The 16,717-nt window shown below is 38.8% G+C and overlaps 1 long non-coding RNA gene across 23 annotated transcripts in view; it reads right to left on the reverse strand.

The window, feature by feature from the left end:
- Positions 1-1,309: 1,309 nt before the first annotated feature.
- LOC114017575 (uncharacterized) overlaps positions 1,310-16,717 on the reverse strand; it is a 35,572-nt gene continuing 20,164 nt past the window's right edge. For 10 of the 23 annotated variants that reach the window (XR_008730848.1, XR_008730847.1, XR_008730859.1 and 7 more), the window contains 8 exons: positions 16,572-16,697; positions 15,841-15,999; positions 13,590-13,720; positions 12,438-13,005; positions 11,916-12,062; positions 9,880-10,216; positions 9,004-9,099; positions 1,310-5,606 (listed from right to left, as the gene is read on the reverse strand). This is a non-coding gene — a long non-coding RNA (uncharacterized LOC114017575). Of the gene's footprint in view, positions 5,607-8,879; positions 9,100-9,879; positions 10,330-11,915; positions 12,063-12,437; positions 13,006-13,589; positions 13,721-15,840; positions 16,000-16,571; positions 16,698-16,717 lie in introns of all 23 variants that reach the window. The other 13 variants (XR_008730860.1, XR_008730850.1, XR_008730843.1 and 10 more) reach the window with 13 other exon arrangements.

Below are 16,717 nucleotides of genomic sequence, written 5' to 3' on the forward strand. Positions count from 1 at the left end.
AAGTGTTATAAGCGGTCTTCTGTGTATTTTTCTCCTTTTTCTGTTTGTTACAGCTTAATGACTCTTAGATTTCCTTCTTGGAAAGACTGGTTGGTAGCCTCGGGCTGGGGATTGTATCAACATCTGATATCTACCTAAAATGGCAATGCTCCCTAGTATTAAAACCAAACATCTCTTAAACACCAAAGTTGCTGAACAAAGTACAAGAGAAATTGTAACTGTTAATATTACTAATTTATCTTGAAAAGTATGCTTGAGTTTCTACTGGCTAAATCAAGAGTATTTTTTTCCAAGGCAGAGAGAAAGCTGGGAGCCTTACATAATTGTTCATCTGGAGTAATTGCTAAAGTAGGACGTATATGTTGTGGTTATAGAAAGAAAATTTTATATTCTGAGTGGTCCAGATAAATATCTCTAATGCAGGGATGCTTTTTTTTTATGCTAATGTCTCTTCTGGTAGGGAATATGAATTCCTAAGGTTTTCAGTGAAAATATTGCTGGGGAGATGGCACTTGCTTGCCCAATACATAAAATGGCTCAAATGCAGAAATAATTGTTCATAAGCAGGTTAGCAGCGTGCCCCAAATATTCATGGGTGCCTCTAAAATTCTCTCTTTTAAATACCCTGGCTAATTTGTTGCAAAAACTTACATGAGAAAAGATCTGATGTTACCTGGTATTTAGCATTTCACCACCTTTTTTTTGACCAAACCCAGATTTTGTGGTTTTGCATCCATTTTCATAGATCAATGGTAATTGCTGAAGACGCGCATAAGATGTTAGTATGAAATCAGAAAGGTAAGTAGAGAACTCTTAACATTGCTACTTAATGTTGAGTTCCATTTCTTAAAAGGATGAACCTCACTAGTGAGGTAAAAATGAAAAGTAAACACTGTTAAACCAGTTCAGCCAATATGTGTTTTGAAGGTGTCATGAAGTAAGTCTAAGTAACATAAATATCTGGCAATAAACACTTTGGAAGTTGATAGAAGTACATGTAACTACACAGGAACTGCTTCTTTGCTTACTGCTTGGGAACATCCTAATTCAGCGTAGGTTACATTTTGTTTTCTTGAAGCATCTGAAAGTATGGTGCACTTGTTCTTGCTTTTTGCATTTCAGTTTTGAAGTAACGCAAGTTCACCAGTAGCAGAAGGTCCCCACAAACTATTTAAAAGGAATGGTATCACATCAAGAGTGGTTTTTGATTATTGTCCCGTGGGCCACTTTGATTAATCTTGACAAATTAATCATTTAATCAAAACAACCTTTAAAGCAAAACAAAAAATACACCTAATAGAAACCGTACTGTTTTGAAAGCAAAATGAGCAATTTAATAATATTTGTGTATACGTACGAAAAGCCATCTTGCTACCTCCCAGTAGTTGATGCATTTCTTTTGGACTCTGGAATTCTGCCAGCTCAGGAATAGTACACAAGATTAATACAGGTTTCCTCCAGTTGCCGTGTGTTACTTTTTATTCTGTTGTGTAAGCTGCGTGAATCCAAATACAGTTAATTACCGGCCATGATAGGTACAAATTCTTGTAGTGTAGTCTTCTGCATGCTGTTGTACATTCATACCTGTTCATTGCTAAAAAGCACAGTGATAATACCTCTGTATTTAAACTAGTTTTAACTGTATTTCCCTGCCAAGCATTAACTAATCTATACATCCAGAAATGGTAATGTGGTACTGACAAGTCTTGAAACTGGTACAGAACAATAAGTGAAATGCCCCATTCTTGCCTGAATTTACCTAAGGATTTTCCATTTTGGATGTTCTTTTAACACTGAAGTGGGCCTTTGTAAAGAAGGTATTATTTTTTAACTCTGAAGATATTTTTCCCCCCCTTCATTTAAAAGCCTCTAACTTCAGCTTGAAGGAAACTACTACAGCTTGTCTGATTTAATTCTTTAAAATTAGCAGTTTGGCACTTCTGTGGCTTCTACCATTTCTGACTGCAAACAGATCTGATTCTTAAAAGTCTTAATCTGGGTTTTTATTCTTTACTCAGCTGTGCTGAACTGCACCCTGTTCAGTCTCCTGTAAAACCCAGCCAGTCTAAAGGGACAAAACCACAGCGATTGCCACACCAGCAAGTTAAGGGCTTAGAGTTCTTTCTCCCTCTTATCTGCACATATATTTCTTTTACTAAGAGGTCTTATCTCCTGTAGCTCTGCAAGTCTTTGACATTGGCACCTCTAACTGGAAAAAGTAGTGCAGGTTTCATATAAAAGCCCAACTTGCTTTAAATACTTCCCTCCCCCCCCCTATATACCTGAATCTAACAGAGCAGTGATAAAAGCTCCTGCAAATCGCAAAGGTACTTTATCACATCAGGTAATATGTCTGAAGTTGTTCTGTTGCGTATTTCAAAGCTAATGCTATTGTGGTGGCTGTTGCTGAAGCCTGCTTTAAACTCAAATGGCAGATGTATTAGTCCTGAAAGACAGCCTGTCTACTCGGTCTCAGCCAAGAAATCTATTGTGGGCAAAGGAAAAGCAACTTGTTAAGGCTACAGTTTAGAAGCAGCATATTTATCTTTGTTAGGGCTAGCAACCCTGGCTGTCTGCAGAGGAGACTTGAGGCAGGCCAAGTGTGGTTTGACCTGTGGAATGCCACAGACCCAACAAATTAACCGAGATGTGTGTTGGGAAGGTCTGCGCTAGACCAGTCAGATGAGGTTAGGGAAGTAGTAACATTTGCTGTTTTGTGAAAGTTTCCTATAGGAGCCTAACTCAAGAAAGGCTGAAAACCTTGAAGGGAGACGGGTATCTCCCTGCAATTCAAAGTAAAGCATCTGTTCTTGAAGCCAGGCACTTCTTAGCTTATTCACCTCACTTCTCAAAAGTTCTTTTGAGCTACTTCAAGCAGAATCCTTGACCGTCACGGCTTTCTGAATCCTATTCACAGGTGCATAGCTTTGCACAGTGAACAATTCCATCTCTGAATAGCTGTCTTCAAGAGATTGGAGATGCTCCTTGTTTCTTTCATTTTCAGACAGTACAGTTTTCTTTAGGTTCTTCCTGGCTGCTAGCAGATACCTTGCAAAGAAGTGTTTTTTCAGTGGAAGGGACAGCTGGACAGCCTCTCGAGATGAGCAGGGCTGTCACTCAAACCCACAAGAATAGTTTTTCTGTCCAGTGCTAGTTAGGCAAGACATTTGACTGTCAGTGGTAAAACCAGATGCTACTGTGCAAGTGTTCAAGTCCCACAGACTTGGACATCTTAGAAAGAAAAAGATGTTTATTTTTTACTGTTATCATGCCTTTTTTATAATACATGCCACAAAAGATTTGAAATAGTTTTAAATCCTCTCTTGTGCCAATTTCCTGATTACCCTGCAGTCTTTGGAACAACTCTAGGATTATGGATTTCCACTACAGCTGGCCAGTAAACAGTTCTATTTAGTGAAAATTCTACCAAATTTTTCATTAAACGAAGCTGTCATTTGCCTTCGAATCCAAGTCGCCTCTTACGATCAAGCTCATATTGCATCTGAACCCTTTCTAATTTTTGGTCGGGGTAGGGCAGTTGTTCTAAAGGCTTATTTTGACAAATTTTGCAATTTTTTTCCCCAGCTATTTCTGCTTTCCTTTGGTTTACCTGGTAGGGCCACTTCAATTTTAAGTCAGCAATGTTTTAACGGCAAGTATTACACTGGACTGCATCTCTGTTGTGCTGCAGCTGTGTTCTAGCAGAACATCACTCACTATAGCATGGCCAATTTTGTACTTGGGGATGCACTTCACGAGTTGCATGCTGCTTTTTTTCCTGAAATATACGTCAAGTAGGTTATAAGTAGCATACACACAGATTCAAAGTGTAATTACTTCTCCTGTTCCAAAGGCCTGTTTTCCAGCGTAGGGGGATTAGTGCTTAGTGGGCACATAGAAAATAAAATCCTCCCCAAAGTTTCGCTTCTGCATACTTACGGAATACCTCCACTGAAAATGGAAAAACTAGTGAATGAGTTTCACTACAGTGATTAGCTGCGCACGTTTCTACTAAGACTAGTAGAAAGTTACAGTTTATAGTTGGAGGAGTGGAGGGGAAGTAACTTGGGTGCTTCTGTGGTTGAATGTAGTGTGATTTAAGAAGCCTAAAAGGAAACTTTAATCTCCTGCTGAGAAACAGAATAAAATAAAAAGAATTCTAGAACCTTTGAGAATAACTTTCAGTAGAGAAATTAGGATAAAATCCTGTCCCAATTTAAATATAATTCTGTTGAGCAGGGTTCTACCCAGCATACAGATTTCCAGCTTCCTTTGACTAAAGCCTAAAAAAAGATTAAAGCTCCATGGCAACTGCTATCTTAACTCCTGACAGCCATAGTATAAATTACATCTTGGAAAAACCTAATACTGAAAGTTTTATTTAGGTCACCAGTCAGGCTAGGAAATGGTAGGCTTATAGATACCACACCAAACTTCATTTTGCCCCTGCACGGTCTCAGTGAGGCAGAGGTTTTTTTGTGGGAGGCAAACTGGATGCTACGCAATTATATGCAGTATGAATTTAAAAATCTGACAACTTCGAGGTGCGTAAATCTGTTTCATGCTTTTGGGGAAAAAGACTGCAATTTACTTGCAACTGTAACCTTCTAGTGAGGAATAGAGCAGGGTTCATCTGGGAGACAGCAGCCCAGACAGGTACTGTGTGAGGTTACCACAGGAGCTGCGTTTGCTGGCAGTGGAGGAACGCTATCGGTTGGTTTGTTTATTTTAAGGAGAGAGGAGAGAGATGGACAGAGGTTTTGCAATTAATTCATTTGCCCACAGGTGCCCCAGCATTCATACTTGTGCCACGAAAGCTATGTGTCCCTTTCAGGCTTGTATGGAGATCCTGCTTTCTCGCTGGTTATTATTTTGAGTGGTGGAAATGCATATAAGACTGAAAGCCTAGAATAAAGGGAACCTGTGGTAAACAAATTTCAGCTATTTGCATGAAGGCTATCTGGTACTGTTATTTCCTTAGTTCTGCTTTCTTGCTCTTTGACTATTTTTGACCCTCTCCTTTCTGGACTATGTGCTTTTCAGGCCTTGAAGAATGCCTTTAATTGTTGCCTGAGGGGCGCTTTACCCATGCCTGGTGCCCAAGACAGGGAGGGATTGCTAACTGGGATCGTTGATCCCGCTGTCCAGTGCATGGCCAAAGGTGGGGCTGCATGCCCCCTAGTCTGTCGGCTGCTACTGGACACCCACAGAATTATTCTGGGGCTCCTTTTGACCTCATCAGTTAGCAAAGTTTAAGTTCCCAATATCCCATTTAAAAGGAGAAAGTACCTATCATTCCTCAAATAAAAAATAAAACTAAGATAACATCAAAACCATACTAGAGTTACAGCCCACTATATACCTACGTGAGTGCCTACTTGGAAATTTTGCCTTGTAAATGTTTAATGGTAATGTGCCATCTATTACTGGAGAAGGATGAGAAATAGAATTGTAGAAGCATTACCAGAATAATAATTGGTTTTACAGACCTGCAAGTAGGACTGCTTTTGCCCTTTCCTCCAGCAGCTGGAGTTTGCGGGTGACGTATGCCTTCATAACCTGGAGTAATGGTATGCTGGTGTTCAAATGGATCCCAAACTTTTATCCTGTGAACAAATAACAAAAACATACTCAAATACATATAGATAGTAAATCCTAGAAGAAAGAAACTAAATATATTTTTTTCCCAAAGGTGTAATACCGACATGCTAACAAGCAATTGAATTGTTAGTTGAACATACTGAGTTGTGTAAGTTAACTAGTAGAGCTGGAACATGAGATGCAAGATAATCTCGCTATTAAATGGCTTTTAGGAGAGTTTTAGAGATGTTTAGAAAATGGTAAATTACTTGGATTTCTGAGTGTCAGATTGCTGGAATTTGCATCGGTGCACTCTTCATATTAATTTTATAAAACTTGGAAATGTTGGTAATAATTTAAATCATACAGAACCATAGCATTGAGCATTTTCTAAATAAAAATGCATACTTTGGTTATGATTTTTCAATGCAGTAATCTAATCTAATGATAGTATACACTGGAGTGGCAAATTAATCCATGTTATGATTACATTTTATTCAGCAATAGAAGGTGAGAATAGTTTTGAGTCTTTCCCCTCTCATGCTATTTGTAGTAAACCACAAAGGTTTACTTCTGGGTGATTTTATGTAAAGAATGTTGCAATAAAATTTGTGGTTATCATACCAGAGCTGTTTTAAACCCGACTTCAGAAGACATACCTCCCCACTCCCAGATACGAGGTAAGTTAACAGATCTTACCTCACCTGATCAAGTAATCAGATTAGGTAAGTTAACAGAGCGTGTGTTCATTCTTACGCCCGTGCAGCAGTTGGCCCGGCCCTGCATGCTGTGGGGATTGTACTTAATGCATTAGCTGGTGAAGCTTTACAAGCCACAAGACTTGTCTTTCTGTAAACATGCTATGCACTTTTGAAACATGCTAAAGGATAAAATATGATGCTTCCTTGAAAAATGACATATTAAGTATTTAAATTTTTCTTTAAAGAAATCCTGAATGTTTTGCCACACGCTTGTGACTCTTGCCACAGAGAGAGAAGTGGTTTGGGGGAAGCAGGTCAGACATAAGTCTCGTATTTAATAAATTTTTTTTCCTAACGCCTCTCTCTTGTATTTAATAACTTCTCATCTGTACTTGCTGGCATGAGGTACAACAGCAGAGAAGAAAGCACCCACGGATTTCAAAGGCTTGACTTTGTGGAGTGCACCAGAGTGACTGAACTGCGGCTTCAGTAACTGCCTACTGTAAAAGCCTGTCAAAACTTATGAAAATTAAATGAAGTGGAGAGACATTTAAAACTTCCCTTAATAATTCCAATCATGCAAGTCTCCTTCACAGAAGGAACATCCTGACTGTAACCAGAAACATTTCTGCATCTGTTCTGTCTCTGGATGAATCATTAAAAAAACCCAACAATTCAATCCTGGTATTTTGGAATACAGGAATTCTGTCTTTGAGACAGAAGTTTATTCAAAAAACTCATTAGGGAAAAAGTTGTTATTAAATTAAGATCATGTTAGTATGCTTGCCGAAACAACAGATCATTTGTTAAGCTCCTTCCTGAGCCTTATGGCTGAACTAAATCTGCACATAAAGATATGTAAAATATGCCCAGATTATAGTCCTAGTTTTCCTTCTCACTAAATTAAGCGTGGCTTTTAAATGGAATTATCTGATGAATACAAAAATGACATACTTCCATTCAATTCTGTGTAGCTGAAGCAAAGGTCTTCAGGCTGACTGTGCTTTCAACCACCTTTTATTTTGCCACTGGTACTATTTTCTAACAGCTTGTGCCTTTCCTCTCTGCCCGTTCCTCCAAAGGTGTTGTGCAAACACTCTCTTCAGCAGATGCTTCATCTCCTATTCAACAGCCTGAATAACTGATAAGACCAAGCTGCAATTTTCAGTTGTGGGTTTGGCAAAATAGGGAATCTGCACAAAGCAGGTTCTGTCTCTCTTCAAAAGCTGCCTCTATTAAAAAAAAATTTGGAAAAGCCATGACTACATAATGAGGTTGAAACTGTTTGGTTTTGCCTTGCATAGCAAAACTGAGGAGCGACACTGGGTACAAGCTCCTGCTCTAAAGCCAGTCATGCAAACGCTGACTTATGAGGTGGCACTAACCTCATTCCTGTAAGATACTGCTTGTGTTTTCAGCAAAATAATACCCAAGTTTCTACTGAAGGTTTTAAGTGCATCAATTGAAAGCATCTAAGGTATCCCTAGTTACAGTCGTCTAACTCAAGGCTCAAAACTATGGCTGATCTGCTGGATCAGGGTTCTTAACGATCCATGGGAAGTAACTGAAGCAGTAACTGTGGTATTGCTATTTCTGCCATGCTTTTTGAGCCAGTAGGAAGATACACTACTTAACAGAGGTATTATGAGTTTCAGTTGAAGATGGTGCCGATCTAAACAACTCCATTAAAACAGACTGTATAATAGCTTTGGCATAGTTTTATGTCAGTGTATCCGTTCAAGCAGATCTCTGTTTAAACCTTAAATAAAACCCGTTAGAGATCACCACGTATGCTGTTAGTCTTGGAAAAACCATGACGCAGCACAACTACAGAGGCTGACTGGACTTCAAACAGCTCTAAATAAGTGGCAAGCAGAGCTGCTCTTGGTCGTGCAAGCCTTAGAATCTTCTAAGTCTTATTTTTGTACTTATACAGACACTGGAATCCTGTCACCTTATACTGGAATCTCACAGGGTGGTTGGGGATGGCTGGCTGCCTTCGTGACTAAATTTTCCCTAGATCCCTTTATTTTGTTTGATGCTTGTGCTTCTGAATTGTACCTTCTTCAGCCTAGAGTCTCCCTGTGTGGTTTGTGTCACTGTGATTGGCGACACATTCTACTCGAGTGGAATGGTCATCATCTACTTCAGCCGGGAAAAAGAGTGGGCCATTCACAAATAGTCATACTTAAAACCCGAGTCCCATGTCAAGAAAGTGCTGCTTAATAAAGATGACACGTGAGAAAGCCGAATCTCAAACGAATCATGCAACTCTTTTACTAATGACTGCTCAGCATTCCTGCTCATTTCCAGTTAAGAAGATCAGAACATGTAAGCAGAAACTAATATATCTGCCATTCTAAACCATCGGTTATCTGTCATTTGTCTTATTTCTTAAGGCAGCAAAAACCTGGCAAAGATGTCCAACCGTAGTTTTATCATACTTAGTGAAAGGATGCAAGTGGGTGGAAAAAAATGATGTATGAGGCATTTTGTTTGAAAATATAACTCCAAGTAATTTTGACAAACATTATAAATCCTTGACTTACCAGCAGAAGCACAAAATCTCTTAACTTACTCTTTGCATTTCATGGTTACCTTATCAGCATTAGCCAGCTTCCTCCTTTTTCCTTTCTGAGTAAGTGATTCGGTAGAGGGACTTCATGATTGTGGAGTATTACATTCATGTAATAACAAAAGAGGAACATATTCAGGAGTTTACCCATCTTTCCATCATGACTCCAAACCCGATTCTACTGGCATCATCTGTAACTGCCAAGCAGTACACATATGGCTCATTTTTCAATAATTTTTAAACCTAAAATGTAAAAAAAAAAAATAGTAATTTTAAGTATTTGTCAGATAAACACCTCTGCTTTTAATTTGACTAATAGTCTTAATGAATAGGACTGTAATGATTATTTTAGTACGATAATTAATGACAATAAACCCCCCCTAGGATTTGAAGAGAGTATCATGTCACTAATTCTGTCCGTTGCAAAAAAACCCCACATCTTGTGAGACGAACAGATAGGGATGCTGGTTTAAGACCTGCTAAATTATTATATGCTATTCAGTTTTGGACACCACACTTAAGGGTGGAGGGAGTTCAAATAAGTTACAAGGTAGAGAAGAAGTGTAGAAGACAATGACTTCTAATGAAAAATAGAACAAAGCCTAGAAACAAAAGGACTGAAGTCAGTAGTCCTCAGTAATGCGAAAGTTTTTGCTTCCAAGAGGAAAGGGACAATCTGTCTAAGTGAAAAGGACAATCATTAATGTCCTTCAGATGGAGCACTGAAAGTTTAAATAAGACACTAGGGAGAAAACAAAACAAAAAAAAGAACTGTCCAACCGTAATGACAGTGAAGCCCTGGAATATATTACTTTGGAAAGTAAAGATCTCCGGTGATGAAGATGCTACAAGACAGGCTAGACAATCATGTCAGCATCAGTTTAATTATAACTGATCCTGCCCTTGGGCAGGGGAAATGGATTGGATCAGCAGTTCTTGAGCTGTGGGAAGGCACTGACATATCCTTGGAGGCTCAGACAAAGCTCTAGGAGAATTTAATCTGAGATTTTTCCTTCTTCCTACCTTTTCTCCTGAAAGTTCTTTCTGAAAATCGTTTGAAGAGTGTAGTATTTACTCTCAGCCAGCAGGACAGGAGGGAGAGCAGAGCCATCAGATCCACCCTACCTAAGGGCACACGCTGAGCATCGCCGGTGGCCAGCGGGGTGGACACTCGTTGCATGTTCTGTGCGTTCCCCTGGCAAAAGTGAGCTGAACTGAGTTGAAGGTTATGCTACCACAGATGCACGAAGTCCATGGGGAAAGCTGACTGTTCTCTTCCCAGCAAAATCCGGATCCACAACTCAGGCACGTTTAAAAGCACAGGATGTGATGAATGGCCCAATCACCCAGGGCATTGAGACTAGGATCAGGGAGAGGAAGGTTTTAATGATACCTGGCGATTCAGGTGACGGCTGCAGAACACAGCTACCCAGGGACAGGATTCTAGCTGTTGTACAGAAGTACCACCGATTTCTGGAAGTGAAAATAGGGATGTTGGGATATATGAAGGGCCTATCCTACTACAGTAGAAAGACAGGCCCAATAATAATAAATTTCAGTACTGTTGAAATAATTGATCTCCTAAATGGACTTCCAGCTCTGCTTTCTAATTGTTGCATATGTAATTAATTCATTAAAAAATTTGTATTTTCCACACTTATAGAAAATTTGATAGATATTTAGGTATTTTAAGCAGCAAACCTTGATACTATACTTTGGTTCCTACCTATTGAAGAAACGCTAGAATATTTCACAGTATTTTCTTCGGTAAGTGTTAATTTTTAGCGGAAGGGACTGGCAAAATGAGTACATGAATTTTTAGCGACTATAGAACATATTCAGTAAGTAATCCTTACGGTGCTGATCATTTCTGAGTAGTTTTCATGCAAATATTCACGATCCAAACCCTTGGTTATTTTTATAAATACCACATCTAGCAGTCACTTTTCAACATGAAAAGTGCATTTAAGCTTACAAAAAAAAATATCTGCCCTTCTGGTTTCTAAATTCCACAGTTTGATATAGTCAGTTTTTTCTTCTTCAGTGTCGCTGGGAAGCACCAGATAGTGGCCAATGTAGGTCAAGGCAGAAGTGTATAGAAAGATTATGGATGCGCTGGCTTCAAGATGACTGAGCTGGCACAGGGCTTGCAAACTGATCTCAGGGAGATGGTGCGTGTGACGTGAACACGCTGTGACCTAGGGAGCAGGAGATCATCTGGCAAGTCAGTCACAAGCTCAAGAACTTTTCTGCAGATATATGTCAGCACTTTTTTGTCTCATTTATATCTAGTTAAAAATATGTATGTTTTTCTCAGTTTTAGCGTATTTATGTATATAAGTAGCTGAGTGGCATTTTTGTTGGTCAATGAACTATAAAAACCAAATGGACCTCTAGGCATAGGTCCTTCCATATGGACATATAAATTATTGTACATGTACATATATGCACTTGTAATAACTTCTCCAGCTGATCTGTCTGTTGATCTGATGCAGTGATGACTGAGAAGATCAAGGTAAATCATGTCAAACGAACACAAGGCTGAGTCTATCTACAGTAAGTCAGATGGGAAACTGTTCATAGTAAAGCCAAACACAGCCCACCAGTGATACTTTATACATGCAGATGACAGTAAATAGCAAAGATTATTAATAGACTTTGCAAACTTGTGAAAAAATGAATTCTAGTTACAACACAATGAAACTGTAGAATTCTTACTACAATTTAAGATTCGGTCTTTAGGAAGAAAAAATTATTGATTAAAAAAATAAATCATCAGTGTAAATTAAGCAATCAAAAGGTGGATTTAATTATGATTATGATCCCAGAACACTTACCTATTTGAGACCTTCCTGGTACCAGATCATAATGGAAACTATGGAGTGAAAACTTGATGGAAATAAGTGACATAATTTCAAAAAAAGGAATACAAAGTAGAACAAAATAGCTTCTTGGCATTCTAACAGTCATTACATAACATATCCATCAGTAAGCAGAACAGTATTTTAAGATTTGAGAGAAACTGTATAAACATGATACATTAAGATGTTGTTTCTCACCTTTTCATCTCCACTAAGCAAGTACTGAGCAATGGCATTATGTTTTTCACTAGTAAGTTCCTTTTTTTCTATTTCTTGTTTCACCTTCTTCTCCAGTCTCCTTCTCCGCCTTAGTTTCCTTGCACCTTTCCCATGGAGTCCAAAGTTCTGAAAAAATATTAAACGTTAATATTTGTCACCTGCTCCAACCTTTTGATTACATTCATTTGTTCACAATTCATAATTCACAATTACAAAGCAAAACTCCTCAGCAGGAAGGATGCACGATTTACCTAATGGGTGGTCACTACAGTTCTAAGGCTTCTGGAAAACCTGCTTCCTTCTCATCTTTTGTATATTGTAAGCAGGTGGTGATAGACTGCACCTTAAATAACTACTGTACAAATACAGTTATTTATTATATGCAATGGTGGGTTCAAGGTAAATTCCTTGCACTTACTCAGAAGACAAAATAGGCTGTCTGCAACTCCAGACTTTAAGAGGTGAATGGGAAGTAGTGAAGAAAACTGTCAGCGTGCTTACCTTCCATTCACCCAGAACTGCCTGGCCAGTGGACAAAACTTAGGGGTTACAGATGGAAAAAAAGACTGGAAACCACTGGTTTAGACCAATGTCTAGAGAGATAGTAATGCTGCTTAAATAGCATTTAAGTGAGCAGAGTCACAGTTCCTCCTTCCCACTTCTGAGGCAGCTACAGTCACTAATTCTTGCAGCTGAAGGAATGTAATAATTGTACATCAGTCTCGTCTGCGTCTTTTTGATCTCCCCACTTGAAGACAAGGACGCTCTGGCTTTAAGGAAGGTGACAATGACCTCATTTATTTATTCCAATAATTTGTATTTCAGCGCAAATCCATGGCCTGCACAACCACTGTTTCAGCTCCAGCTCTGCAGCGCTACAGAAGTCAAAGTTGTCACCTGTTGCTCCCTTGCTCATTCTCCTTTCGGGTGAAGCCTTTGGTACAGGTCCCTGGTGGCCTTTGACAGAAGATGGCCTGCCAGAATAGGTTGCTCAGGAGTTTTCTTTGTATTTCAGCTCAGCCAACCCTTTACAAATGCAGCCTCTAAATTCCCAGTGACAAAGAGGTCCCTGGCAAAACATCAGAATTCTTTGATATCACATGAACCATGTTCTGGGAACAGCACCAAAAGATCTTATCCAAACATTTCTCACAGATCTCACAAATGCTAGGGAAAACCAACCCAGTCCAACAGGCACAGGGAAGAACGAGTTGCATCTTTCTGCTCCAGTGAAGTTTTCATTATGGTTAGAGGGTTTTATGCCCAGAAATTGATGACTTTTGTCTTCCTTCATTTCTGGAAAAGGAAGCCTTATCTCACAGTTTGGGTCCCACAGTAGCTTTGAAACTAGTAAGTACAGCTGAGCTGAACCGGACTTAAAGTTTCCACTCAGATACACAATATACTGTAAAGAATTGCTTATTTTCAGATTTTAACTTTATTTAGAGACACCTCCGTGAGTATCTGATGGGTTTTAAGAGAATGCCCTTTATGCTAATGACTATTGTGACTCAAGAAAATCAGAAATTTAAGATGGTTGAACAATCACTCTATTTAAAAGTATTTAGCCGTTAGTTGTACAGAGCATGAGCATATGATTTGTTCTATATGTAAAAATCTGTGGATGATGCAGTCGGGGCCAGAGACACTTACCCATTCTCAGGGAGGCCAAGCAGTAGCCTTTCCTTATGGAACCTGTACTCTTTACTTTGGCAAGGAACAGTGTAAAGACCTGACTGTTTCTTCACATACTTCTTTTTCCAAAGGTTGTAAGATAACAGAGTCTGGTAAAAATATATATATAAAAAAAACCCACCAGCTTGCCTGCTTTGTGCAATTAATTATCTAAGTAAATGTCTTGTTTAATTAGGTTTTACAGAAATGTTAAAAAAATCCATGAGCATGCATACACCCCAAATATACTTTCTGAATAAATTTGCATTTAGTAACTGAAAAATGAGTGTCAAGAGAATCTGGAAGAGAGGCCAATCCCTCGTTTATAAAGACAAATAATTTTGTATCCCTCCCCAGCACAATTTCAGTGTTTTCCACAAGTCCTTTTTCCATTCTAACAACATGGCATTTTGATTTTACTATGTTCCATGCTGTAATCACTCCAGCACTGACAGTCCTGCATACAATGCTATCTCCAAGACAAAAAAAACCCCAAACACTCATCCATCTATGGCAGGTATTCTGCCTACATTGTTGTCCCTCTTTATGTTTTAAAGTTTGAAGTGGCTTGGTTTATGAATCTTCTGAACAATCCCATGGACACTGATCTCCAGTTCCCCAACAGAGATATAGATGTACCCAGTCGCAATGTAGGGCTGAAATCCTGGCCTCACTGAAACCAGTGGGAATCAGGAGTTCACTTCTGGAGTTCTGAGCTTTTGTCATTAAAACCAATTATTTTTCTTCAGGTTTTTTTTGCTACAGTTTGCCTGAGGCATTCTAAAAAAGTCTCCATATCAAGGTGTTGCAAGGATGAGTCCTTTGGCTAACTCTTTAAGTTCAACTTGGTTTTAACTGGGTGATGGCAGCAGTGCTCAGCATTGTGTTCATTTACGTTAGTTCTGAACCTTTGCAATGTGTAAACTACTTCAGAAACAGGCAAGGCAATTCAGGCACTAATTACAGAAATTAGTATATTTTGTCTGTTCTTTTTGGCATAACCACTTTTTAAAGGTTTCAGTCATATTTTCAAATGCAACTTTGTGCCTGTCATGTTGTCTTTCTGCTACCTGCCCTAATCTGAAAGAAAGGGAACGTTTAAACATCAAACACCCCTGTATTTTGAAATTGCCTGTAACAATTCTTTGTAGCTACAATGTCTCAAATTCCATTTGGTTTTTTCCCCTTGTTTGTAGTAACAGTCAAAAACCAGTCATAGATCTGTGCAGCCAAGTTCCACATTTGAAGGTAGTTCCCTCTACCACAAAAGGCTAAACAAAGAAGTTCAGGACAACCACCTATATATTTAAGGTTAAACTGGAAAAAAAAAAAAAAAACCAAAACCACAAAAGAAAGGAAAAAAAGCATTTGCAGCACAGGAATAGAATATTCTGCAATTAACACGTGTCTGTGGTTGTTCTACCAGGACTATCTTATGAGGTTGCTTGAAATGTTCTACCTGAATTTTGCTGTCCGCCTATTTGGTAAGTACACAAAGATCAGGTACACGAATGTCTGCATTGGTGAACATTTCACTTTCTAAGTGAAATACAGGGTTCTGGCCACTATGTATGAAACCTGATGTGATCTGGCTTACAAAGAATGTAGAAATTAGCAGAATTTTCTCTCCGCAACTGTTTTAGCACAGCTGTGTTCAGAAGGAATGTTTCTTTTCCTGAGCTAAGATGCACAGGATTTAAGGACTTGGGACATTTTTTAGAACAAGCCATTGTTTGACTTTAATGCCATCAAATACATGTTTGAATCTCGTATTATTTACAAGAAGATATAAAATGTATATGCAATTATAGATCTTTGATAGTAGTATTCAGTTTACCGATAAAGTATTGAGATAGCAACAGAAGCTTGAATTCAGCACTAAGAATCTTATCTTTGGTTTCCAGAATGTGGAGATTTTTAGGATTAGAGAGTACATTTTAGTGATAAGGAGTAATCATAAATTAAGTTCCAGAGGTTAAATTTTCTTAAAGTTCCACAAAATTCATATGAAATTTGGTTTAGATCTTTTGTATTCTCACAAGAGTGGATACACTTGTTCATCACTTAAGCCCGTCTCCTTTGTCACACTGTTGATTTCAGAGCACTCAGGTCACTTGGTATTCGTTTTTTTAACCGTTACATGGCACGCCACTTGTCATTGCAATCCTGTTACAGATGTTCACGTGAAAGAGTAGGAACTTAAATAATAGAAAAAGTAGAAACCACTCACCTCCAAGACAAACTGAAGGTAACTTTGCCACAAGCTTGTGGTCTTTGCATTCCAGAGTATTATCTCAGTGGTATTCGTATCTGGAATACAGCTGAATGACACAAGATGATAGCCCAGATGATTAATGAAGCAGGTGCAAATAAAGTAATTGCTGCAACCCTGAAAAGCATGAGAGCAGGCAAAGGTGCTAACATTAAAAATTTCTGCTTGCATAATAGCCTGCTGCAAGGAACAGCCTGTTCATAGCAAGAGGTTTCTATAGGCCACTACAGGCACTTTTAAAAGTGCAATTTTTTTAAAACTGCAACGCTATCTGAAAAGAAAATGTGCTCTCTCAAGAATATTTTAGGGTTAAAATCACCTCAGTGTAAAGCAAGGACAGCCCTGCTGACCCTTTCGAAAGTAACGGAATAACACAGAAGCTGCTCTTGGATTAGCTGCCAGGCATGATAGGATGCGGGTACCAGAATCTGGAAGGTTTAACGGAGGCATGAGAGTGCTGAAACGTTCTGCCTTCAGATGGAACACAGCTAAGTGAGAAAGGTAGGGGTAAACCCCCAGATTTTTAGGAGGAATTTGGCAGCTAAAGTTGCTGGAAGGCTGCCAGCATGATTTTCAAAAACTCCAAAAGATGCTCTTAAAGACCTCACAGGCCACCCACCTATTTTAAAAAATTGGGCACAACTTCCTTTTCGGGAGAAGCAAGAATATAATTCCTAAACATTCATTACCTAAAGATCACAAGGAAGTAGTCGTTAGTTACAGCTTCACCCTGAACAGCAGACACAGAGTCTCGGCATATCAGCTTAACAACCACATCTTTGCTAGCACTGAACGCCATGGCTTCTTTTCTATTCCTGTACAAAAGAAGAGTCAA

The sequence above is a fragment of the Falco cherrug genome, chromosome 1, assembly GCF_023634085.1.
Source record: "Falco cherrug isolate bFalChe1 chromosome 1, bFalChe1.pri, whole genome shotgun sequence".
NCBI classification, from domain to species: Eukaryota; Metazoa; Chordata; class Aves; order Falconiformes; family Falconidae; genus Falco; species Falco cherrug.